This window comes from Tachypleus tridentatus, chromosome 9, assembly GCF_004210375.1.
Source record: "Tachypleus tridentatus isolate NWPU-2018 chromosome 9, ASM421037v1, whole genome shotgun sequence".
NCBI classification, from domain to species: domain Eukaryota; kingdom Metazoa; phylum Arthropoda; class Merostomata; order Xiphosura; family Limulidae; genus Tachypleus; species Tachypleus tridentatus.
The window spans coordinates 33,573,076-33,586,302 of record NC_134833.1 but is presented as its reverse complement, the minus strand read 5'-3'; the positions used below and the strand labels follow the sequence as shown (position 1 = coordinate 33,586,302).

Here is a 13,227-nt window from a genome sequence, read left to right as displayed (position 1 = left end):
AAGATTGTTTGTGGAAAAACGAGATTACATTAGTAAAATCTGACGAACGTTTTGTTTATAAAGATTCTATGAGGCAAAAGTATCGAATTATTTCCTCATACTTAAAACTGCAGTGAATTAAAAAAATAACGTTTTTATATCTGCGGCAGTAGGTAAAATGTCGAGTGTTTTTTTTTAAATTGTTATCCGTAGCATAGCGTATCATAGAACAACTCTGAATTACTTAGTTGTTTTTTATAAAGTAGAAGCGTTTAGCTCATAGCTCCTTCGTTCCTTAACCGATATGAGATCTGATTACAGTTTTGGACTCGGATGGTGAAACCCTTTTGATTGATGTATTTGACCACGCCCAAAGTCTAATAGGTTAATTTACTCTAATCCTGCCTACAATAATTTAAATTTGAGGAGAGATCCTGATGAGCAGTAAAATTGGATTGGGTGTACACGAGCCCCACGTGTTGCTGGTGCACAAATATATAGTCAATGGAAAGGAAAACAAAGGTCTCGTAGATTAATTCACTCCAATCCTGCCTAAAAGAATTTCAGGTGCCGCGGTTGTTAAGGGCTCCCCCTTGTTTTCATTTGAGTAAGGAAAATGTCGACTTGTCACAAACCTGAATTATAATTCAAATGACGTTTGACTTAAATTGCAGTTTTCGCCACATTACGGCATGTAGATGAATCGCCAAAACAAAATTCGTATATCTGGGCAAAGAAAATAAAAAGTCCCAGGAACTCGAATATCAGTCTTTGATAATTGTGGTACATAAGAAGTTCCAGAAATGAGAAAAGTCGTCTCATTACGTTTAAGTACCAAGCCAAATGGTTTTGTTGTTTTTACTTTACTGTTCGAAATGTAACATTTTCTCTTATACTTTAGCCACATGAAACTGGATATCTTTTTGTTGGTTTTAAAATCACAATTATTAGTTTATAAAACGTGTTACACTAATTTCCAATGTATTAGAGAGACAGAACAGACAAGGTGTGGAGTTGTGGTTGTCGCCTCCTGGTGGCACAGAGGTATGGCTGCAGATTTACAACGCTAGAAACTGGATTTAGATACCTGTCTTGCGCAGAACACTGATAGCTTTCTGCTTAACTATAAACATAAAATCTTTGGTAGTTGCCAAAGAAAAACGCGCTCAAGCGAACCCCGATAGATGGTGATTGGTGACGCTGATTAGCTGCTTTCCAGTTTGTCAAATCTCTTCCAAATTAGGGACAGCGATGCGCAGAAAAACATTGTGTAACCTTACGGAAAATTTTGAATAAACAAACCAATTTATTACGCCCTCTAGCAATCAGTTTCATAGTTTGTTAAAAGTTTGATCAACGATTAGGAGTACATAAGTTCATCAAAATGTTCGTACATATATTCAAGTTTAGATACATAAATGTATGTAATAAGACGATGAATTAAATAGTATGTACACCAGGTTTGTCAAGCTATGTAGTCAAATTTTTACATATTCTTATTTATCAAATTTAAGTCGAAATATTTATAATACTAAAAATGTTTTTGAAACTTGTGTAGCTCTGTGCTTAACAACAAACAAACAAATTGTCAAGTTCGTCGTCAAAATATGTTCCAATTTATATGACATCTGTGACAAACGATAATACGATTAATCTAACTTTACATATGTCATTATGTGTGAGGGTGTGTGTGTACATCTGTTCCTAATACGTTTCGACACTTCTAGATCAATCATGTATCTCAGGACGGCTGGTATGGGTATTAACAATTTTACAAATAAAGCAGGGAACAACGTTTCGAGCTTCTTAGGTCATCTTCAGGTTAACAAAGAGAGTTTGCAAGTGACCGTTGACGGACAAATGTTTAGGGTTGAGAGTATAAACGGCTATGGGATTGTAGGGGGCGTTACAGTTAGATGTTAGGTTATTAATTAGTATAAGTACAGGGTGTTCGGAAAGTCACTGTGCACATATATATTTATTAACAGACATGTTTCAATATAGAATACAGGAAGTAAATATGAATGACAATTATAAACAATGTTGAAAGTGACCCCATTGGCATCAATACAGGCCTGGATCCTTCTTATTTTGTTTCTAAACACCGCTATCAGTTGCTGGCTTGAAATAGACTGAATAAAATATGAATATAAAACTGCACAGTGACTTTCTGAACACCCTGTATAAAGGTGTTCCTTTATACTGGTTTAATTTTGGTTTTAGTTGCTGTATAAGTAGGGCTTTTTTTTATTTTGCGTTTCTTTATATTTGTGTCCCTACATAGAATCCGGGTGTTTTCTATGGTTATATTGTTTATTTAATTTGCAAATTTCTAAATCAACTACCGCTAAACTTGATGCACAGTGACATCTAGTTTAGGAAAATCCCTGAGTATTAAAATGAACTGTGTAACAACTCGTGTTAGAATTCTTAGAAACAATGTAAAAGTGTGTTTTCTCGGGGTTCTCCCGCTGCCTCATCTAATTCACCGGTTCGTTTGGATAAAACAATCCCAGCCACCAGGAAGTCCCGTTAAAGGGTCTGTTGGATTAGTGTTTTGTCCGAACAATGCCAACTCACTTATCATCTCCAAACAAGCTCCACATCATGAAAGTCGCCATCACCATCTTCGACATCTACAGCTCTGACCTTCATATTCATCCTGTTTGTGTTCCGCCCGGACGTTTACCAGGTCTGTGACAAACACTCACCGGATTCCTCAATTAGTAAACACTAACAATTATAGACATTCTAATCATTAAATCCCTTCAAATTTCTATAACATATCGCGAACTGGGCAAATGGAATAGTCCCATCTCTGTATATCCCACTTTGGGAAAGTGGAAAACCTTTCCTTAAAAATTAAATACCCGTCACGATATTTGATTTGATTAAACTTCTGTTAATTGATTCTCTTTCTCAGTCACCACTGATGTAGCAAGAATAACGATTTATTTACAACTAACAAAGAAGTTAGTTTGATTTGTTTTGAATTTCGTGCAATTTGTTTGTTTTTTGAATTTCGCACAAAGCTACTCGAGGGCTATCTGTGCTAGCCGTCCCTAATTTAGTAGTGTAAGACTAGAGGGAAGGCAGCTAGTCATCACCACCTACCGCCAACTCTTGGGCTACTCTTTTACCAACGAATAGTTGGATTGACCATCACATTATAACGCCCCCACGGCTGAAAGGGCGAGCATGTTTGGTGCGACGGGGCTGCGAACCTGCGACCCTCAGGTTACGGGTCGCACGCCTTCCCTCTATTCTTACACTGCTAAATTAGGGACGGTTAGCGCAGATAACCCTCGAGTAGCTTTACGCGAAATTAAAATAAAAACAGAAGGATAGTTGGCAACACATTTAACTTACATCAAAGAGACAAACTTTTGATCGTATATTTACAAAGAAGTTGGTTCTTTTGTACATCGCTTGACTTTATAGTACTTGTTTATTGTTACTGTATTCGCGATAAATTACTTTTATCTTGTAGAAGTGATTAACAGTAATTCTTTTACTAAAATCAGACATTTGCTTAAAACACGAATTAAATATTTTTAATTTCATTGTCGTTGAATTAGTACTTTACACAATTTCATGTTTACTTAATTGATGACAGTGTCTCGATGAGATGCCAGCTATGTTATTTATATTTAAAAACAAACGTCAGAAGGGAGTTAGTTTAGAAGAGACGTAATCTCATCACAACCACATTCGTAAGTTCTAGAATTAACTTAGATCATATGATAATTTTTTTTATAAACAGCATGATACAGAGAAACCCGGGAAAGTTTAGTATATGCTCAACAGTTTTTCACTAACTTCCACGCCCATGTTCAAGATCTACACAAGCACAAGTGTTGACATAATAGTGTCAGACTCCACACAAATTAAAGATGTATTAGGGTACATGAACTCAGCAGTTTCAGAGCCAGGTATTATGTTACTGGAGCCACGGTCAAGGTTTTGAACTGTAGTAACCAGCTCCACCACCATCGACTTTAACTTCAAAGCTGTGAAATATGTGAGTGGGGGAAAGGAGCCTCTTTGGCGCTATGTGGACCACCTCCAGAACGAAAATTATGTAGATGAGACGTGATGTCTCTGTATACTAGAAGTGATAAAGGAGGGTCAAAGTTGAGATGTTACAGATTATATGTTGCACCAAACCTATGTTGTTGTGGTCTGGTAATAGCCAGTGTAATAAAACAGAGAAGAGTAGATGTAGAAGCAGAGCTAAGAGAGGTTTCATAGTAGAAAGAATAGATTGTTATAGACTAAGTTTTAAATATTTTAGTGAAGACACTTGTATTGCTCTTTATTTCGGAACTTTTTGATTTTCCAGGAAGCTTGATATTCCACAATTTCTATCGCTTATCTGTAATTTTAATCGATTCAAGTTCCATCGCTCGTTTGTTTGTTTCTTTATTTTTGAATTTCGTGCAAAGCTACACGAGGGCTATCTGCGCTAGCCCTCCATAATTCAGCAGTGTAAGACTAAAGGGAAGGCAACTAGTCATCGCCTACCACCGCCAACTCTTAGGCTACTCTTTTACCATCGACTAGTGGGATTGACAGTCACATTATAACGCCCCCACGGCTAAAGGGGCAAACATGTTTGGTGTGTCGGAGATTCAAACCCGCGACCCTCAGATTACGAGTCGAGGGCCCTAACCACCTGGCCATGCCAGGCGTTCCATCGCTACTTGAACCGCTTCATTTAAATATATATATATGTACCTAATTGGCTTTAAAGGGCTGAGATAGCTTGGTTGTTAGGGTGATCGACTCGCGGGTTGCAGGATCGAAATCAGTCATCGAACATATTAGCCATTTCAGTCGTGGGTACAGGGTATTATAATACGACAGGCAATCTCACTTTTCGTTTGTAAACCTTTAAAATGAGCTACAGAACGAATATCATATTGTTTACTATTCTACCCAGTCACTTTGGAAATTACTTCGAACTGCGCCTAATATGCATCCCATGGTACCTTTTGGTTATAATCAGCCGATCTACTAACTTCTACAACTTCATAACGTAATAATATAGCTAGCAGATTCCAAAAAGGTCCTGCAGTCATTGGTGCTAAAGTAACAATAGTAGTAGTACGTGCAGAACAAATGTTTCATAATTAATGATGTTTGAGATTGGAATGATTAAGCAGATGCAGGCAGAGATGTGTCTGGTTTTATCTTCTGATTTGTTAATTCAGTTTCTCAATGTCTTGTTCTAGCGTCGAGGTCTCTTTTGAACTTTTTCAATTTCATTGGTTACGTTTGCTTGAAGTTAAGCACAAAGCTACATGATGGGCTATCTATTTTCTGACCACCAGGTGTATTTAAACCGGGTTTCTAGTGTTGTAAGTTCGCATACATGCGGCTGGAGGGCGATTCTGTTGTTATAATCCTCTTTATGCTTTCTCGTTTGTTTTTGCGCAAAGCTATACGAGGGCTATCTGCGCTTGCCGTCACTAATTTAGAATTGTAAGACTAGAGGGAAGGCAAATAGTCATCACCATCCATCTGCAACTCTTGGGCTACTCTTTTAACAACAAATAATGGGATTGACCGTCACGTTATAACGCCTTTACCCCACGGCTGAAAGGCCGAGCATGTTTGATGTGACGGAGATATGAACCCACGACCCTCATATTATAAGTCGTGCGTTCTAACTATCTAGCCACTTCGGATATAGCTTTCTCAATCGTACTTTTGATTAGATTCATTCCTGTTCGAAATCAATCTGTAAATACAAGGCCTCTTTTTGTTTTTTTGTCTTTTTCTACAGTGGCATTTCCAGCAAATTTTCGATTCCGTTTCGGGTACGTGTTGTCATCTTTAGTTCAATGTATATTTTATTTTCACCAAAGTAATTACACTCTGACACCAGTGTTGTAAACGTTCCTATCATTGAGTTGATTTTTTTTTATTAATTATTCGGTAAAGAGGGTGTAAAGTCTAGTCCTTTTAACTGCAATGAAAACATTCTATTTCTTCAACATCCAGATCCATGAGTTCAGGGGCATAACCAAAAGAAGAATTGACGAACCACCCCAATATTCTATACGGTCAAAATTTTCTGATATTTTTAAACAAGCACTCGACTTTTATGGAGATCAACTAACTTCTTTGTGTAGAAGACACACGTCTATTTCTTTCTTTTCTTTCTTTTTTTGAAAAAGTCCCCCCCCCCATCTTCCCACTCTGTAGTGGTAGCTACGCTTCTAAAGTTGCATATTCTGTTACATAACTAACGATAAACCTGTAGCAACACAAATAAATATCGCCTCAACAGAAATTCAACTTACTTGCCAATAGACTTAACTGGTCATTCAACACCTAATTTTTACTGTAACTGACGTTAGAATAACCATCACTGTATAAAGTGTACACGTGGCAAAGTGCTGTCAATATTTCTGTGACTATTGAAAGTTAATGTTACCAAGTCCTAGGGAATTTCTCAAAGTTAGTTCAAACAAGCGAAACCTAAGCTGGGAAATAATTCGAACTCGTTGGTTTTGGAAATGAGCCCTGTCATATCACCAGAAAATTAAGCTTTTTCTTTGATATGCTAGCTTAGTGTTTCAGAAGACGTTTCTTCACATATAAACATCTCCTAATTAATCAAAGCATGCATTTTTCTTAACAGTCACTGGTTGTTCTCGGCAGAGTTAAAACAACTGCCAAACCCTTTTTATAGAATATACGTTTCAGTGTAAAACACAAGCATCGATTTCGAAGAAGTGGGGGAATGTCCTCCACACTTCACAGGCAAATATAACATAATCATATGATCTTTTAAAAAGAATTATCTATGTTAGTAACTGACTAAACGACAAAAATATGGGACTGTAATAGACTATTCCAGTTATGCGATCCACCACAAATCCACCTTTTATTTCAGGTAATGAACTTGTCTAAAAATGTTGTTCCATCATTCTCGGCTAAAATATAAAAAACAGAGAGTTTGTTTTGGGATTTCGCGCAAAGTTACACGAGGGCTATCTGCGCTAGCAGTGTAAGTCTAGAGGGAAGGCAGCTAGTCATTACCACCCACCGCCAACTCTTGGGCTAATATTTTACCAATGAATAGTGGGATGGACCGTAACATTGTAACGCCCCCACGGCTGAAAGGGCGAGCATGTGTGATTTAGCAGGGATTCGAACCCGCGACCCTCAGATTACGAGTCGAGCGCCCTAACCACCTTGCGGGCCAAATAAGAGAGACTATACTATTAATATAGCTGTGAATGTTCGAAATAGTTAAGAATTAACTTTTTTTCTAAGTGGAACACGTTATGTATGACAATAATTAGCAACCCTTGGACTTTTCCACTTATTGCCAACATAAATACAACTTTGTCCCTGCCTCACAGAACAGATCGACGCCCTCGGTGTAAACACATTATTATGGCAAGAATAAATTTCAAATATATTTTTCAGCGCCAATTGACTCGAGTCAAAAATTATGTTTATTTAATTTAATAACTTGTGCTATAAATGCTAAGATTGAAATTTATCGAAGTAAACGTGTCTCGAAGTCGACAATCAATGTTCCTACACTTTAATCTTCAACCGCCATTCACGTATTTTATATATATCGTAGAAACACGTTTTTAGACTAGTTGGTTTACGTTTTGTTTTTCACAATCAGAATGATTTAAACGAAAAGTACAAGACTATCATAAAGTACTGAGGTATGTTCTACCGTCTGTAACTCAGATACCAATCGCCATTGAGATAAAAGTATTTCGTAGATGAAGTAATAAGGCGAATTAAAAAAAGGCATTTATTTGTAGGCTATCTGAATTAGCCGTCTGTAATTTTGAACTGAAAGATTAGAGATAAGGTAGCTAGTCAGCAGCACCCACTGCTAGCTCTGAGACTATCGAATAAAAGGTTTTGACAGTCACACTTATAACGCACCGACGGCTTTAAAATGCCTGTCGTGATTTTTTATTTTCTTTTTCTTTTGTTTTGGGGGGTGGGGTGTGGAGTGGTAAAAAATGATGGGCATGTTAATCCACAGTCCAGCACGAATACTACAAAACCATGTTAAGTCTCCGGGAAAAGTAGTTCCAAAAATAATTGTCTCTGACGGCTTTAAAGTTTAAACACTTCCAAACCGAGCATAAATATGAACAGACTACCAGGAAGTGTGGCACTTTAATAACACCCACTGATTTAGAAACTATCAAATGAGTATCAGAACTGGTAACACTGTTCATGAAATCGTTCGTTCACCTGTGGCTTCCTAATGGTAGAAATAAATGCAATGATTTGGCTTACAAAAAAAAGCAAGATAAATACGTTGCGTGGACAAAGATTTATTTATAGTATACGTAGTTCACAAAACTGGCAAGAAATGAAAGATTTACACTTTCATGTTGCGTTTGCGTAAACCTGAACCATTTAGAAGTTAATATATTGTGAGTTAGTTTTCAAATAAACCGTAATGCATATTTACTTACAACAATTGTAGTTTTATTCATTTATACGTTAATATAAAAGTTGCAAATAATCCATGGAGGAATTCCAGAAACAGTTTCTTAGCCAGTGACATTGATTTATGTTCTAAAAACACAAAAACAAATAGCAACTGCCATAAGAAATTTTGATGTGTTATGACTGTCACTCGTTTCTGTTCGACTTTGAAAATGGACATAAACGCTATTAAAAATATCGTGCAAAAATACGGTTGATAAGCTGTTGTGTTAGCGCAAAGCTACACAATGGACAATCTGCGTTATGTCCACCGCAAGCAATCGAAATCGATATTTCAGTGTTATAAATCCATAACCTCACTGCTGACCTACTAGGGACTGACAAATCTTATACAAAAGCTAATGTGTGTCACGTCAAGTTTTATTTCTCGAAATAGGATTTGTTTGTCTCAAATTTCGCGCGAGAGCTGCACGAGGGCTATCTGAAAAGATCAGAAGAAAGAGCAGCTAGTCATCACCACACACCGTTAACGTTTGGAATACTCTTCTACTAACGAATAGTTGGATTGACCGTCACATTATAAAGCCTCCACAGCTGAAAGGAAGAGCACGTTTGGTGGGAGGGGGATTCGAACCCACGACCCACAGATTACGAATCGAGTGCCATAACCATCTGACCCACGAATTAGAAAAAAGCTATAAAAACCAAAGTGCATTTATAGAGATTGAATGGTTCGATTAGTGTCTGCCCATTATAAGTTAATTTGTTGAAATTTTACTGTATGTGGTCACCTTTATACGAGTCAAACTAAAATTTATATATAGAGAATGAATTGACATAGAAATATAGGAAGAAGTCCTGTTCATTATTTAAATATATATTTATCTTTGTATCATATACGTATAGTTATCGAAAAGACACATGGTTACTGAATTTTTTTGATCGGCTTGAAGCAAGTATAAGATTGTATCGTTTTCATTCAAAAATTAAACGTTTATTAAATGCATAGTTATCGACATATTTATACAGCGTGCTAAAGTTTTGGTGATGTTTATTCGGTTTTTCTAAAATAATTTTCTGATTCAGTTTTGGGCCCCTGGTTTCACTTTATTTTTTTACAACTGTACCAAACAACATTTGACTAATAGTTTCATATTTATTTGTAGAACGTTATTTTAAACTGTTAGAATGTGTTTTTACGATTCCTCGTCAAACGATTAGGAAACCCCAGTCACAAGATAACCGCCATTCGAATGAATAGCCGTATTTTGTCACCACAACAACCGTGCCTCAACGGTACCGTAGCCAATCGGAATATCTGCAGATAGTGAACACTGGCGTTATCTCCACGTGTGTGACCATTCGTAATGCTAGAAGGGAACGAGATTTGTCAAACCGCCACAAGGTGTCCTAGCTCTCGAAGTAGCTCTAAACGACAAAGCGCGAGCTAACACTACTATCTAGGGTGTGTGCACCAGGGTGAGTTATCTAGTAGAAACGCCGTGAACGAAAAGCTGACGTTTCCTTCTTGTCTCCTTTGGATCACAGTTGTCAACAAAGTCTGGTAGGTTGTTTAAAGTAACGGTTTTGTGATTTAAGTCTAAACTTCATCGTAAGCTCTTTTCTTTTCATATGAAGGTAACGCTTCTGTAAGCTAACAAATAAAATCTTTATGAATAGTTTTAAAAAATATTTGTTCGACATTTCCAACTTACGGTTGAAACTGAATCTTAGTCTTAGTTATATACTGATCATTTCAACATCCGTTCACTTCGTCAGAACTTACTCATGTTGTTTAACTAAGTCTAAGATATGGTCAGGTCGTTATTATTATCACTAATAATTTGCGATGTCAACATGTTTTTGCCATGGTTCTATTATAACGAATTATGTTTAACTGGGTACTTGTATAGCTACAAATACTGTTGAAGCACTCGACTCGTAATCTGATGGTCGCGGGTTCGAATCCCCGTCACATCAAACATATTCGCTCTTTCAGCCATGGGGGGTTATAATGTTACGGACAATCTCACTATTCTTTGTCAAAAGAGTAGCCCAAGAGTTGGCGGTGGGTAATGATGACCAGCTGCCTTTCCTCTTGTCTTACACTTCTAAATCAGGAATGGCTAGTGCAGATAGCCCTCGTGTAGCTTTGCACGAAATTTAAAACAAACAAATCTGATTCATCCTTAACCCTACTCGTAAATCACAAGGAAATTTAGACATAGCCTTTTTGTCATGTGATGAAAGTAGCGCGTAAGTGTTGGAGCATTCAATAACGTACTTATTAGCTCGAGAACGGCGGAAGCACGTGATAAATGGCTAAAAAAAAAAAGTCAACTTCCTTCTCCGCCATGTTTTTAATTTTCATATTAACATTCATAATTGGTAAGGGTGAGCATAAATAACATATAAACATTCCTCACAAACACATCTAGGTTCTGGTTAGAGTTCGTGTGGTGACTTCTTTTAATTTCAATATACAAATTTTTGCTGTCATTTTCCCACGTCACTAACTTTCTGTCGTTGACGTCACTTATTATCTACTCATCTAATTACTGTCTTTTTCTTGACAGAATTACGTCGCCATCTTATTTTTGATGACAGATTGTGAAAACAAGTACTGATTATTACCTCTACCATCAAAGATGATGGAGATTATGTTTTCACCTCAATGTGTGTGTGTGTTTGTTTGTCACCGAAAATTTTCGAAAATTTCTAAATGAATATGGATGAAAGTCGGTATAAGTTTAGACGATGGCTCAACTTAGAAGTAATTAGTTTTTGGAGAGTCAACTATTAAGGTCACAAAAATAAAAGAAAATCCCTACCTGTTAACATGGGAACCGATTTTCACGCTATATTTGATTAGTCAAAAGTGATCGGAATTTGATGAAACTTGGTGGACTTGTGTACAGTATGATTCCTCATTGTTCCGCAAAAAATGGTCATTGTCCGTTGATAAAGAAGGATGTATGTAGACAATATTAGACGGGGCAGTGAGAATTTTGCAGTTTGTTTGTTTGTTTTGGAATTTCACTCAAAGCTACTCGAGGGCTATCTGTGCTAGCCGCCCCTAATTTAGCAGTGTAAGACTAGAGGGAAGGCAGCTAATCATCACCACTCACCGCCAACTCTTGGCTACTCTTTTACCAACGAATAGTGGGATTGACAGTCACATTATAACGCCCTCACGGCTGAAAGAGCGAGCATGTTTGATGCGACGGGGATTCGAACCCGCAACCCTCAGATTACGAGTCGAACGCCTTAACCCACCTGGCCATGCCAGGCCTAATTTTGCAGTTAACAATAGGTAATGTGAGCACTTGTTGAAAAGTAATTGAAACATTGTGAGCTTGGTCTAGAAACTAGCAACAATTTATCTTCCGTGTTTGTTGTTCGTTCGTATATTGTTTACTTTTTGCTTTACACTCCCAGTCTTATTTTTGTTTTTAATTTTTTTCAGTCTTCCTTCTTACCCTGTCAATGTGGTTAAAAGCATACTTAATTCGTTTTATGAGAATTCTTTATTGACATTAGATGACTCATAAAACTGGTAGAATGTTCAATGTATTTGATCATTTCCTTATTGATAGATGGTCTGTAATAACCTCCTTTTTGTTTCTCACCAGCTAAACCTATTTTGGTGAGAATGTGTTTAAAACACAACTCCAATTCGAAAGCCCCGTCCAGCTGACTCAACAGCAAGTCTACAAAGCTTATGATGCTAAACTTTGAGTTTCGATACCAGTGGTAGGCAAAGCACAGATAGCCCATTGTGTAGATTTGTGCTCAACAAAAACAAAACAAAGAAAGACTTTAACTCGAGATCTGAAATTACTGATGTTGAGATATGTCATAAGCTTAGCCCACGATATATTTTGAGGTACTTTCACGGAATTGGGATTTTCATTTCAGATACATGTTTTACAGACAAATGTAATTTCAGTAACATCACAAAATTTATATTAACCCTTTTGGATTAATTTTTAATTTAAAAAATATACTTTCGCGATTGTTAGTTATCGTACAAATAAGCCGTATAGTATTGTGGTTTTTAACTATAGTTTTTTGTTCTGTAAATATGTTTTCCTGAGTATTGGATTTTTACGAAAATACTCCATCCAATAAATCGTAATTTTTAACATACGTACATGTGTGTAAGAACATGAAGGACGGAGGTTCTTCAGGTATAGAGGTGGGGGGGGGTTAAGCGCCTCTGCGTTCTAAGCACAGATAGCCCTCGAGTAGCTTTGTGCGAAATTCCAAAAAAAAAAACAAAGCGTTCTAAGGGGATTTTTTTCAGTCTAAGAAAAAGTACAAAAATACAGAGCAGTGCTGGCCTGAAAAGGTTACCAGTTGACATTCTTACATCTATTAGAGCATTTAGGGTGAAGCCGCAACAGTTGACATATAGAATGGTCTAATTCAGGCTACAAAACAAATTCACGTTTTCATTTGAAATTTCGCTATAGTCGAATATAGAATGCCCTAACTAACTCAAACTGCAAGATATAAACTTACACGTTTATACAAGAAATTTCGTGATAATCAACATGTTGAATGCTCTAATTCAGGTTACAAAACATTTACAAAGTTTTTTATTTGTGCGTAAAAGTGTGAACTTATAAACAGAAAGTTGTGTAAGTAGTGTGTAAATATAAAATACTGTTAAGAAATTACGTTTTATTAAGATAACTTCATTGCAGCTATAATATTACGATTTTTAAAAATGTATACACTTAGAATAAAGCTTATTTCTACAGAGTACGACATCTCAAAATTTTTATAGTCTAATATTTC

At 36.7% G+C, this 13,227-nt stretch overlaps 1 protein-coding gene and 1 long non-coding RNA gene across 11 annotated transcripts in view; one reads left to right on the top strand and one right to left on the bottom strand.

Annotated features, from left to right (window-relative positions):
* The window catches only part of LOC143225025 (uncharacterized), a 64,274-nt gene that overhangs the window by 1,253 nt on the left and 49,794 nt on the right, over positions 1-13,227 (bottom strand). The gene's annotated exons all lie outside the window — the stretch shown is intronic.
* LOC143225022 (uncharacterized) overlaps positions 9,802-13,227 on the top strand; it is a 53,390-nt gene continuing 49,964 nt past the window's right edge. For 9 of the 10 annotated variants that reach the window (XM_076453669.1, XM_076453676.1, XM_076453677.1 and 6 more), the window contains exon 1: positions 9,802-9,988. The gene's annotated coding sequence lies outside the window, so the exon portion shown is untranslated. The remainder of the gene's footprint in view (positions 9,989-13,227) is intronic. The other variant, XM_076453679.1, reaches the window with a different exon arrangement.